Source organism: Nycticebus coucang, chromosome 11, assembly GCF_027406575.1.
Source record: "Nycticebus coucang isolate mNycCou1 chromosome 11, mNycCou1.pri, whole genome shotgun sequence".
In the NCBI taxonomy this organism is placed as follows: Eukaryota; Metazoa; Chordata; class Mammalia; order Primates; family Lorisidae; genus Nycticebus; species Nycticebus coucang.
Window position 1 is genome coordinate 122558723 of NC_069790.1, and position 13698 is coordinate 122572420.

At 42.9% G+C, this 13698-nt stretch overlaps 1 protein-coding gene across 4 annotated transcripts in view; it reads left to right on the plus strand.

Moving 5' to 3' along the window:
* The window catches only part of ACTR3B (actin related protein 3B), a 152061-nt gene that overhangs the window by 81175 nt on the left and 57188 nt on the right, over positions 1–13698 (plus strand). The window lies entirely within an intron of this gene.

A 13698-nucleotide genomic window follows, 5' to 3' on the forward strand; every position in this document is an offset into this window, starting at 1 on the left:
ATGGGTGGTGCCCTACCAACTGAGCCACGGGCACTGCCCCCCCATCCCCAAAAGGTTGTTTATGGCCACATACTGAAAGGAGGAAGTGATGATTAGTGGCCTGCCTTCATTTTTAATTCAGAGCTGTCAGTTCCCAGGCTCATGACTTTATCTTACCTTATTCATACTTAGGTAGCTGAATTTTTTTTTTTTTTTTCTTTTTATTGTTGGGGATTCATTGAGGGTACAATAAGCCAGGTTACACTGATTGCAATTGTTAGGTAAAGTCCCTCTTGCAATCATGTCTTCCCCCCATAAAGTGTAACACACACCAAGGCCCCAACCCCCTCCCTCCTTCCCTCTTTCTGTTCGCCCCCCCATAACCATAATTGTCATTAATTGTCCTCATATCAAAATTGAGTACATAGGATTCATGCTTCTCCATTCTTGTGATGCTTTACTAAGAATAATGTCTTCCACGTCCATCCAGGTTAATACGAAGGATGTAAAGTCTCCATTTTTTTTAATGGCTGAATAGTATTCCATGGTATACATATACCACAGCTTGTTAATCCATTCCTGGGTTGGTGGGCATTTAGGCTGTTTCCACATTTTGGCGATTGTAAATTGAGCTGCAATAAACAGTCTAGTACAAGTGTCCTTATGATAAAAGGATTTCTTTCCTTCTGGGTAGATGCCCAGTAATGGGATTGCAGGATCAAATGGGAGGTCTAGCTTGAGTGCTTTGAGGTTTCTCCATACTTCCTTCCAGAAAAGTTGTACTAGTTTGCAGTCCCACCAGCAGTGTAAAAGTGTTCCCTTCTCTCCACATCCACGCCAGCATCTGCAGTTTTGAGATTTTGTGGGCCATTCTCACTGGGGTTAGATGGTATCTCAGGGTTGTTTTGATTTGCATTTCTCTAATATATAGAGATGATGAACATTTTTTCATGTGTTTGTTAGCCATTCGTCTGTCGTCTTTAGAGAAAGTTCTATTCATGTCTCTTGCCCATTGATATATGGGATTGTTGGCTTTTTTCATGTGGATTAATTTGAGTTCTCTATAGATCCTAGTTATCAAGCTTTTGTCTGATGGAAAATATGCAAATATCCTTTCCCATGGTGTAGGTTGTCTCTTTGCTTTGGTTATTGTCTCCTCAGCTGTACAGAAGCTTTTCAGTTTAATGAAGTCCCATTTGTTTATTTTTGTTGTTGCAATTGCCATGGCAGTCTTCTTCATGAAGTCTTTCCCCAGGCCAATATCTTTCAGTGTTTTTCCTATGCTTTCCTTGAGGATTTTTATTGTTTCATGCCTTAAATTTAAGTCCTTTATCCATCTTGAATCAATTTTTGTGAGTGGGGAAAGGTGTAGGTCCAGTTTCAGTCTTTTACATGTAGACATCCAGTTCTCCCAACACCATTTATTGAATAGGGAGTCTTTCCCCCCAGGTACGTTCTTGTTTGGTTTATCAAAGATTAGGTGGTTGTAAGATGTTAGTTTCATTTCTTGGTTTTCAATTCGATTCCAAGTGTCTATGTCTCTGTTTTTGTGCCAGTACCATGCTGTCTTGAGCACCGTGGCTTTGTAGTACAGACTAAAATCTGGTATACTGATGCCCCCAGCTTTATTTTTGTTACAGAGAACTGCCTTAGCTATACGGGGTTTTTTCCGGTTCCATACAAAATGCAGAATCATTTTTTCCAAATCTTGAAAGTACGATGTTGGTATTTTGATAGGAATGGCATTGAATAGGTAGATTGCTTTGGGAAGTATAGACATTTTTTTTTTTTTTTGTAGAGACAGAGTCTCACTGTACTGCCCTTGGGTAGAGTGCCGTGGCGTCACACGGCTCACAGCAACCTCTAACTCTTGGGCTTACGCGATTCTCTTGCCTCAGCCTCCCGAGCAGCTGGGACTACAGGCGCCCGCCACAACGCCCGGCTATTTTTTTGTTGCAGTTTGGCCGGGGCTGGGTTTGAACCCGCCACCCTCGGCATATGGGGCCGGCGCCCTACTCACTGAGCCACAGGCGCCGCCCGGGAAGTATAGACATTTTAACAATGTTGATTCTTCCCGTCCATGAGCATGGTATGTTCTTCCATTTGTTAATATCCTCTGCTATTTCCTTTCTGAGGATTTCATAATTTTCTTTATAGAGGTCCTTCACCTCCTTCGTTAGGTATACTCCTAGGTATTTCATTTTCTTTGAAACTATGGTGAAGGGAGTTGTGTCCTTAATTAGCTTCTCATCTTGACTGTTATTGGTGTACACAAAGGCTACTGACTTGTGGACATTGATTTTATATCCTGAAACATTACTGTATTTTTTGATGACTTCTAGGAGTCTTGTGGTTGAGTCTTTGGGGTTCTCTAAGTATAAGATCATGTCGTCAGCAAAGAGGGAGATTTTGACCTCCTCTGCTCCCATTTGGATTCCCTTTATTTCCTTGTCTTGCCTAATTGTATTGGCTAGAACTTCCAGCACTACGTTGAATAGTAAAGGTGACAGAGGACAACCTTGTGTGGTTCCAGTTCTAAGAGGAAAAGCTTTCAGTTTTACTCCATTCAGTAAAATATTGGCTGTGGGTTTGTCATAGATAGCTTCAATCAGTTTTAGAAATGTGCCACCTATGCCTATACTCTTCAGTGTTCTAATTAGAAAAGGATGCTGGATTTTATCAAATGCTTTTTCTGCATCTATTGAGAGGATCATGTGATCTTTATTTTTGCCTCTGTTAATATGGTGGATAACGTTTATAGACTTGCGTATGTTAAACCAGCCTTGCATCCCTGGGATGAAGCCTGCTTGATCATGATGAATGACTTTTTTGATGATAAGCTGTAATCTATTGGCTAGGATTTTGTTGAGAATTTTTGCGTCTATATTTGTGAGTGAGATTGGTCTGAAATTCTTCTTTTTGTTTGGGTCTTTTCCTGGTTTTGGTATCAGGGTGATGTTTGCTTCATAGAATCTGTTGGGGAAGATTCCTTCTTCCTCAATTTTTTGGAATAATTTCTGCAGTACAGGAATAAGCTCTTCCTTGAAGGTTTGCTAGAATTCTGGTGTGAAGCCATCTGGACCAGGGCATTTTTTGGTTGGAAGATTTTTTATTGTTTCTTTGATCTCAGTGCTTGAAATTGGTCTGTTCAGGAGCTCTATTTCTTCCTGGCTGAGTCTAGGGAGAGGGTGTGATTCCAAATATTGATCCATTTCTTTCACATTGTCAAATTTCTGGGCATAGAGTTTCTGGTAGTATTCAGAGATGATCTCTTGTATCTCTGTGGGATCAGTTGTTATTTCCCCTTTATCATTTCTGATTGAGGTTACTAGAGATTTTACTTTTCTATTCCTCGTCAGTCTGGCCAATGGTTTATCTATTTTATTTATTTTTCCAAAAACCAACTCCTTGTTTCATTAATTTTCTGAATGATTCTTTTGTTTTCAATTTCATTGATCTCTGATTTGATTTTGGATATTTCTTTTCTTCTACTGAGTTTAGGCTTAGATTGTTCTTCTTTTTCCAATTCCATAAGATCTCTTGTGAGATTGTTGATGTGCTCTCTTTCTGTTTTTCGAATGTAGGCATCTAAAGCGATGAATTTTCCTCTCAAAACTGCTTTTGCAGTATCCCACAGGTTTTGGTAGCTTGTGTCTTCATTGTTGTTATGCTCAAGGAAGTTAATGATTTCCTGTTTTATTTCTTCCTGCACCCATCTGTTATTCAACAGAAGATTGTTTAGTTTCCATGCCTTTGGGTGGGGTCGAGCATTTTTGTTAAAGTTGAGTTCCACCGTTAGTGCCTTATGGTCTGAGAAGATACAAGGTAAAATTTCAATTCTTTTGATTCTGTTGATATTTGTTTTGTGTCCCAGGATATGATCAATTTTGGAGAATGTTCCATGGGATGATGAGAAGAATGTATATTCTTTATCTTTGGGATGGAGTGTTCTATATGCGTCTATCAAGCACAGTTGTTCTAGGGTCTCATTTAAATCTCATATCCTTGTTTAATTTCTGTTTAGAGGATCTGTCCAGCTCTGTAAGAGGAGTGTTAAGGTCCCCTGTTATTATGGTATTATCAGATATCATATTGTTCAGACTGAGTAAGGTCTGTTTCAAGAATCTGGGAGCATTTAAATTGGGTGCATAGATATTTAGAATTGAAATGTCTTCTTGTTGTATTTTTCCCTTGACCAATATAAAGTGACCATCTTTGTCTTTTTTGACTTTAGTTGCTTTAAATCCACATGTATCTGAAAATAAGATTGCAACTCCTCTTTTCTTCTGAATTCCATTTGCCTGAAAAATTGTCTTCCAACCCTTGACTCGGAGCTTTAATATGTCTTTTGAAGCCAGGTGTGTTTCTTGCAGACAGCAAATGGACGGCTTGTGTTTTTTAATCCAGTCAGCCAATCTATGTCTCTTCAGTGGGGAATTCAAGCCATTAACATTTATTGAGATAATTGATAAGTGTGGTAGTATTCTATTCATCTTATTTTGTGAGAGTCCATTGCTTAGTTTTATCTTTTGCATCAGTGTGGAGGTTAGGTCTGTCCTTTAATTTCTGAGTTCTTACTTTGCTGCTGATCCATTGTGGTGGTCAGTGTGCCGAACAGGTTGAAGTATTTCCTGTAGAGCTGGTCTTGTTGTGGCGAATTTCCTCAATGTTTGTATATCCGTAAATGATTTGATTTCTCCGTCAATTTTGAAGCTTAGCTTAGCAGGGTACAGAATTCTGGGCTGGAAATTGTTCTGTTTAAGTAGATTAAAGGTAGATGACCATTGTCTTCTTGCTTGGAAAGTTTCATTAGAGAAGTCTGTGGTCACTCTGATGGATTTGCCCCTGTAGGTCAACTGGTGCTTACTCCTGGCAGCTTGCAGAATCTTTTCTTTTGTCTTGACTTTGGACAGGTTCATCACAATGTGTCTTGGAGAAGCTCGGTTAGAGTTGAGGCGACCTGGGGTCCGATAGCCCTCTGAAAGCAGTGTGTCAGAATCTTTGGTGATATTTGGGAAATTTTCTTTTATAATATTCTCTAGTATGGCTTCCATTCCTCTGGGGCATTCTTCTTCCCCTTCTGGAATTCCTATAACTCGTATGTTGGAACGCTTCATAAAGTCCCATAATTCTGACAGTGAACGTTCTGCTTTCTCTCTCTTCTTTTCTGCCTCTTTTACTATCTGAGTTATCTCAAAAACTTTGTCTTCTACCTCTGAAATTCTTTCTTGTGCATGGTCTAACCTGTTGCTGATACTTTCCATTGCATCTTTAAGTTCCCTGATTGACTGTTTCATTTCCTTCAGCTCTGCTATATCCTTTTTATATTCTTCATATCGTTCATCTCTGATTTGATTCTGTTTTTGGATTTCCTTTTGGTTATTTTCCACTTTATTAGCAGTTTCCTTCATTGTTTCCATCATTTCTTTCATTGTTTTCAACATGTGTATTCTAAATTCCCTTTCTGTCATTCCTAACATTTCTGTATAGGTGGAATCCTCTGCAGTAGCTACCTCATGGTCCCTTGGTGGGGTTGTTCTAGACTGGTTCTTCATGTTGCCTGGAGTTTTCTGCTGATTCTTCCTCATGAGTGATTTCTTTAGTCTGTTTCCTTGCCCTAATTTTCCTTTCACTTCCTCTTGCTCTTTAAGTTCTCGTGACTGTGGACTAAGGGTTACAGGACCAGAAGGGTGAGAAGGTTGAAGAGCAAAAAAGGGATGAAAGAAAGGAGGACCGAGTGATAAGAAAAAAGAAAAAAGAAAAATAGAGAAAGGAGAGGGGGTGGGTAAAAGGAATATTGACAAAAAGAAGAGAGGCACAGAAAGAGGGAGACAGAGCAATATAGGTGTACAGTAGGGTACTTTGATACAACCTTAAAAAAAAACCACCTTCTGGGGGTACCCAGTTGGGTGGTTCCCTTGAGGTCAGCAGCTCTTTGCTAACCTGATCAGACACAGTACCCCACCTCCACCAAGTAGAGAGGAAAGACAAAAATGCTATAAATCAAACCAAAACAAGCAAGCAGAAAACTTTACGGGATAAAATTGGCTGGAAAAACCAAATAATAGCTGTAGAAACACTAACAAAAATGAAGTTCTAACTATTGAAATAGGCAGCAATGGGAAATTATAATTAAACTAGAGAAATTGAGAAAGAAAAAGGATCTGTACGGAAAAGGTTGAAATTAAAAAACAAAACAACAATCCACAACATCAAAATAAAAAAACCAACCAAACCAAAAAAAAAAAAAAAAACACAACCAAAAACAAAGCAGTATGTATATGTTATTGAATATTGTCTGGGCAACACGTGGTCTTCTGGGGTATGAGATGTTAATCACAGTTATGGTACGACTGGAGGCTGCTAGTTTCTCAAACCCCAGCAGGTAGACACCCTAAATCTCTCTTCAGCCCACTTAAAAGGCACTTTGCGCTTGTTCACTTGCTGAGCAGAAGTGTTCCCAGGGAAGTGCTTGTCGCTGGAATCACTGCTGAAGTGGCTATCCACTTACCCTGTGTGCCCAAACTGGTCTCCCTCTGTCCCCGAGGGTTAGGGCTGCAAGGCAGCTCAGACCCCGCCCTTAGGCTACTTGGTCGCTGGGTTACCACTCCCACCCAATTCCAGCTCTGCGACCCTGAGGGCGGAGCTTGCTGGGGCAGATCCCTCACAATGGCTGCCTGTGACCCAGAGCCACACTATTAGCTCCGTCTGGCTCAGCGGCTCAGACTGGGGCCCTAGACAAAGGCCAAAGTTCTCCGCACTCCCGCTCAGGCTCTCCCCAAGGCAGTTTAGCTGAGTGCCAAGTCCAAAGACACCAAAACAGATCACAGGTAAGGCCTTTCTGGTTTGCAGTCTCGCTGCTACTGAACTTACAGTTGCGGGCGGGTTTAGACGGATTGAACACACGCGACCACTTGCTGGTTTTCCACTGTTTTAGTCCTCCTCTTGGGGTCCAGAAGTCTCTCGCTGACTCCCTGTATCCTCTCAGGGGTGATGATAGGCAGATCCCACCAGCCAGAGATGCCTGGAGTCCTATCTCCCCAGACTCACGGTGCCCAGATGCAAGGAAGCTGTTACTCGGCTGCCATCTTGCTCCCCCTCCCGAGAAACATATATTAAACTTTTAAAAATAAAATATCTTTGGGGATGGGATGTAGATAACTTTTATTTCATCCTTTATTTGTGTTTTAAAATTGTTTGAAGGTCATGTATGGCAACTCACACCTGTAATCCCTGCACTTTGGGAGGCTGAGGCAGGAGCATTGTTTGAGGCCAGAAGTTCAAGAGTAGTAATCTAGTGAGAACCTGTCTCAACAAAAAATAAAAAATATTAGCTGGGAGTGGCATATTTTACATGCCTGTCTGTAGTTCTAGCTACTCAGGAGGGTGAGCCAGGACAATTCCTTGAGCCAAGGAGTTCAAGTTTACAGTGAGCTGTGATTGGGCCACTGTACTCCAGCCTGGACAAAAGAGCAAAGACCCTTTTCTTTTTTTTTATTGTTTGAAATTTTATAGTTAACAAATATTAGTTTTATTTGGAAAATATTTTTTTTTGTTTAGACAAATTGATGGAAAACAGGTTATAATTTTATTTTTATTTGTTACATATCTTCAGTTAAACCTCTGTCTTCTAATAAAAAGTACCAAGAAGGGAAACTAATGAGAGACTGCAGTAAGGAAATTAAGTGATGGTATCTTGTCCTTCCTGCTTCTTAAATTGCATCCAGTATTAGTTGTATCTTGTTGGTGAAGGCAGGCAATAGGTGTCTTAATTTCTTTTTTGTTTGTTGTTTTTATTTTTTGAGACAGAGGTTTGCTCTGTCTCCCAGGCTGGAGTGCAGTGGCATGATGATGACTTACTATAGCCTCAAGCTTCTGGGCTTAAAGGATCCTCCTGCCTTAGCCTTCTAGTAGCCAGAACTATAGATGTGGGCCACCATGCCTGGCTAATTTTTCTTATTTTTTGTTACCTTGCTCTTTCTCAGGCTGGTCTTGAAGTCCTGGCTAGGCCTCCCCAAATGCTGGGATTATAGAGAGGAGCCACCATTCCTGACTGTTTAGTCTTAATCTCATCACAAAAGAAACAAAAATCTGCTGGTAGTTACAGATCACTTGTGATGTTACTGAAAATTTGGCACTTGTCCCCGGAAGCTGCATCAGAAAAACGGGGACAAGCAGTTTAAGAAGGAAAGGAAAGTTTATTACTTTGCTGGCAAATGAGGAGGCTGGCAGATTACTATCTCAAAAATACCAGCATCCTTCTTCTGAACAGCACAGAGTTTTATATATTTTTTTTTGGGTCACAGTTCGCAGCAACCTCCAACTCCTGGGCTTAGGTGATTCTCTTGCCTCAGTCTCCCTAGTAGCCGGGATTACAGGCTCCTGCCACAATGCCTGGCTATTTTTTGTTGCAGTTTGGCCGGGGCCGGGTTCAAACTTGCCACCCTCCATATATGGGGCTGGTGCCCTACCCAATGGCCTATAGCTTACAGCAACCTCAGACTCTTGGGCTCAAGCAATCCTCTTCCCTCAGCCTCCTGAGTAGCCGGGATTATAAGTGCCTGCCACAACACCTAGTTATTTGTGTAGAGACAGAGCCTTGCTCTGGCTGGTCTGGAACTCCTGAGCTCAGGCAATCCACCCTCCTCAGCCTCTCAGAGTGCTGGGATTATAGGTGTGAGCCGCCATGCCAGGCCAGAAAACATTTTTATTCCCTTCCTTTCCCCTCACCCAGCCCTCCCCCCCACTCCTGGAAGCTATCCTCTGTTACATAGTTTTGAGTTGTTAGGAAACAACCTAAGGCTCTTCCTTCTATATTTTACTTGAAATCATTAATCATAGACTTTTAAAAGATCATTTAATAAATAGCTATAATTTATGAGTATTTGTGTGTCAGGAACTAGATTTAGCATTTTGCTCACAGTGACCCAGTGTGGTAAGCTACCATTTCTAGCCCCATTTCACAGATGAAACTGAGACAGGTTGAGAGGTGGGAGGATAAACAAGGTGGAGCTGCCATGCCTTTCTCCCTTGTCAGCAGCCAGCCTTGTACCCTGTAGGGCAAGGGGAGGTGCAGACGAGACTTCCCCTGCTACGTTCCTAAGACACAGTCAGAGGAGTCCAGAGCATGTTATGGGAAAATTAACCCTGAGATCTTAGTGTTAAGTAGCAAAGGTTTCTTTCTTTGCTCATGTTCATATCTGTTGTAGTTAGCAAGGGGTCCTGCCACCATCTGTGGCTGCTCCTTTTGGCATACATCATCGCATCGGTCCCTGTGGCAAGGGAGGAGACGGCTGGCATGTTGCTGTAACTCTTCTTCTTTGGGCCATCTCTGTTCATATGGTCCAGCCTCACCCCACGTGTCAGAGGGTGGGAAAGGTGGTGAAATATTTGTTGGGCACTGTCTTTGCCACAGCCACCAAGAAAGGGATGACTTCTCAAAGCAAGGGGCTTGATGAATAAATTGAAATTTAATATTGAGGCCTAACTGTGTGTGTTATCTTGCCAGGTAACAGTTGTTACAGTGTTTTCTCTCCGCCATGGTGCTATCTGACCAGGAGTTGGCCAACTTTTTCTGTAGAGGGCCAGATGGTAAATGTTTTTGGCTTTGCAGACCATATGGTCTGTGTTGCATTTGCTCAACTCTGCCAAAGCAGCCAAAGACAATAAGTGAATGACTAGGAGAGGGTGGGTTCCTATAAAACTTTATTTACAAAGAAAGGCAGACTGCCTGTTGTAGACATTTGAGTAATTACTTATAAAAGCCTCATTTTAACGCTTTCCAGATCATTCTGTGATGTGATTTGCCAATCACCAAGTCAGCGCTGCCTTTGGGAACAGCCATAAGGAGGTAGTGCTGGGTCAGTGCTTCTGCTGACTCAATTTCTGGAAGTTGTCAGCCCTTCTCCCAGATGGACTCTGGCTGTGTGGCCTGGGAGAAGAGTCCTTCTGGGAGCAGCATCTCAGGCCAGTGAGGCACCCCTGGTATTCTGGCCTCCCCGTCTGCCTCCTCCTTTCGTGAGTGTGGGAGTGAGCGCTTCCTACAAGACACCCTTCTGCCTCCGCCGCTGTTAGCAAATGCACTGATATATAGGTTTGTGGGTTAAAAAAGTTGCTGCGAAACACTCTTCTGGTTAGAAGATACACTGAACCTGCTTCTGTTGAACATGCGGCTGTCTCTTCTCTAGACAGCCAGGTGCCCGTCTTCAGGTGGTGCCGCCGTCCTCTCTGCCTTGTTACTGGTTACTCCCTTCTCAGTCAGCCGGCTCTTCTCTTCTCTGTCAGTGATGCTGCTTCCTACCTGCTGGGCCTGCCGGGGGCCCTGACACCTCCATGGCCTTGAAATGTATTCACTAGACCAGAAAAGAAGTAGAAGACATGGTCCAGGCCCAGAGAAACTCCTGGTTTAACAGGGGAAATGATACACTTGGTGAAACCTCATGGATTACAAGGACAGTTAAGACGTCCTCTCTCTCGGAATGAGATCCCAGTTCCTGACCCTGCTACCTGTGTGTCCTTACTCTAGTTCACAGCCTTATTCTGGCAGCTGCTGTGGCTTTATCAAACAGAGTGGATCCACACAAACCCAGTGGGAAAGTTTTGAATAAACTCCTTGGTGTCTGAGGACCTTTTGTTTGTTTGCAGTTGTCTGCCATGCCTGTTTCTCAAGGCGCTTGTCTAGATCGGTAGAGCTGAGGCTTTTTACATTTTCTGGATTCACTGTCACGATGACCTCAGTGGATTTATTGAAATGAAGCAAGTAGGAGGCATTTGACTTACGCTCTACAGAAACATCTGAGAACCCCGGTTATGTAAGGTGTAAGTAAGGTGTTACTCGGGCTAACAGACACGAAGGGAAAGTGAAGACAGTCAACAGTGGGATGAAAGGGGCTTAGAATCCACCCCACTAGCTATACTGAGGTATAATCGATTAGTAGAAGTTCTTTGTATTTTTTTTTTTTTGTAGAGACAGAGTTTCACTTTACTGCCATCGGTAGAGTGCCGTGGCCTCACACAGCTCACAGCAACCTCCAACTCCTGGGCTTAAGCGATTCTCTTGCCTCAGCCTCCCGAGCAGCTGGGACTACAGGTGCCTGCCACAACGCCCGGCTATTTTTTGGTTTGCAGGTCAGCCGGGGCCGGGTTTGAACCCGCCACCCTCGGTATATGGGGCCGGCGCCTTACCGACTGAGCCACGGGCGCCGCCCTGAAGTTCTTTGTGTTTGAAGTATAAAACATGATGATGTGATATATCACATGCATGCACTTTGTGATTATCACAGTCAAGCTAATGCACACATCTGTCACCTCACAGTTAGCTTTTTTTAAAAGAAATGTGTCTGGTGAGAATTCTTAGGATCTACTCTCTTAGCAAATTTCCATTATACAGGATTATTGATTGTAGTTAGCATGTTACACATGAGGACTCCAGGACTGTTCATCTGTTAACTGCGAGTTTGTGCCCTTTGATCAACATCTCCCCAGCCTCCAGTGCCTGGTAATCTACTTTCTGCTTCTATGAGTTTGATAAAAAATGAAGGCCCCTTAAAAAAGCACAACAGTTTTTTTTAGGTGAAAGTAGTCATCAGCTGCCAAAGCTTTATTTCAGTCTGATTTGTAGATAAGAGGGGTATTTACACACCTGCTATCTCTGGTCAGCCTCCACGAATGGGGAGGGGTGGGGGAACCATCGCTGTGAGAGCAGGTGCTGCGTGGGACAAGCCTCCGCTTTGCTGCCCATGGGCTCACCCAGCCCTGAGATGCTGGGTAACTGGGCTTGGGCCAGGTGGAATCTGGGCACTTGGAGTTTTAGGAGCTCCTCAGGTGACTCAGGTACAGCTAAAGGGAGACCCGCTGTCCGCAACTACATTGGCCTGTGTTTAGTAACTTGCATGCTTTACTTGAGGGTGAGCCAGTTTGAGCTGCTTTGTAATGTAACTGGCTGGCTTTCTGTTTCTCGGTTGTGTTCTGGAGGTATTTTGAGTGCCTGCTAGGTACAAGACACTGTTGTTGTTAAATTAGAGGATTTAAGTATGTATGGGATATGGTTCTTGTCTTCAAGAGCTTAGAAAAAGCTAAAAATATAAAAATAACTCTAACGGGAATCATTGCAAGCTAAATGTCATTAAAGTGAATCATGCAAATTATGGTAATTGAGAGAAGGGGCAGATTGCATTTAATTAGAGGGATCCAGAAAAGCTGTGAGAAGCTGTCATTTGAGCTAAGTCTGAGGGCTTGGCCTGTGGGGGTAGAGAGTGGGAGGGGGGCAAGTCAGGCAGAGGTGGGGTGGGAGCAAAGGCAGCTCAGCCAGAGCCGTGTTTGAGAAATTTGCTCTGGCTGCAGCCCGAGGTATAGAAGGCAGTGGGAGACAAATCTGGGGTTGGGGGCAGAATAAAATATCTTTATACCTCTCTTAGCAGTGGGTTGGGAGTGGTGAAGATTTCTGTTCACTATGTTTGTGAAGCAGATATAAGCACATCTTGATATGGTACAGTGATTGATTTTTCTGTAACAGATTACTTGAATTGGGTATATATGTTACAATTATTTAATAGCTTTTTAGTCGGAAAAGTAAAATGCGAGGTAAATGAGTTATACAGGGTGGACATAAAGTTTGTGTGCAATTTAACATAGTCTTATTTTAAATTGTCTAAATTATACATGAACTTTATGGCCACCTTGTATGTAGTTTTTATTCTTCATGTTGAAGAGTTCAAATATCTTTAATTCTTTTATTTTTGGAGACGGAGTCTAACTTTGTCGCTCTTGGTAGAGTGCCGTGACATTTGGTAGAGCACTGTGGCATCACAGCTCACAGCAACCTCAAACTCCTGGGCTCAAGTAATTCTCTTTGTTCAGCCTCCCAAGTAGCTGGGACCACAGGTGCCCGCCACAATGCCCGGCTATTTTTTAGAGATGGGGTCTTGTTCTTGGCTCAGACTGGTCTTGAACTCCTGAGCTCAGGCAATCCACCTACCTCAGCCTACCAGAGTGCTAGAATTATAGGTGTGAGGCACTGCGCCTGGCCCAGGTATCTTTAACATTTAAGAGAAAATCAGAAAAGATACATATCATTGTTTTTTTTTCATTCACTTTCAAGTAGGTCTTTTATTCAGATGAAATCCTGAAGTCTAATATTTGAACAGATAAAAAGATAGCAGCTTTGGTTTGAGTAGGGTAATGGGCAGGAAAGTTCCAGAGCTCTGCTTTTCTGATCCTCTCATAACTTTTAATCAATACTTCCTGCGAATACATCCCCAAATTGCAAGACTTTTGTTCCACTGATGTTAGAGAAGACCAATGTTAACAACTGGACGTTGACTGGTCAGTAAGGAGAACTTGAACAAGCTTATTCGCAGCACAGAGGACTGATGCGTGTCAGGCTCTGCTGGGCTGAGCGTAGCTTTCTAGACTGGCATGTGAGGCAGGTCCTGGGGTTGGTGCTTTCCCGCATGGAGTTCTGCCATGATGTCACCTAGTACTGTTAGCCCCAGCCACATGGGGCTTTTGAGCCCTGACTAGTGCGACTGAGGAACAGCATTTTAAATTTAGTTTTAATTGATGTCAGTTTAAATAGCTGTGTGTGGCTAATGTGTCTACCCAATGGGACAGCTTAAACCTGAGCCCTGAAGGCTGTTGTGACCTCCTGGTCAAAGCAGGGAATGCAGCACAGGTAGGGGTGAGGGTCAGTGGAAAAATCTGCTCTCAGGGCCAGGGGTG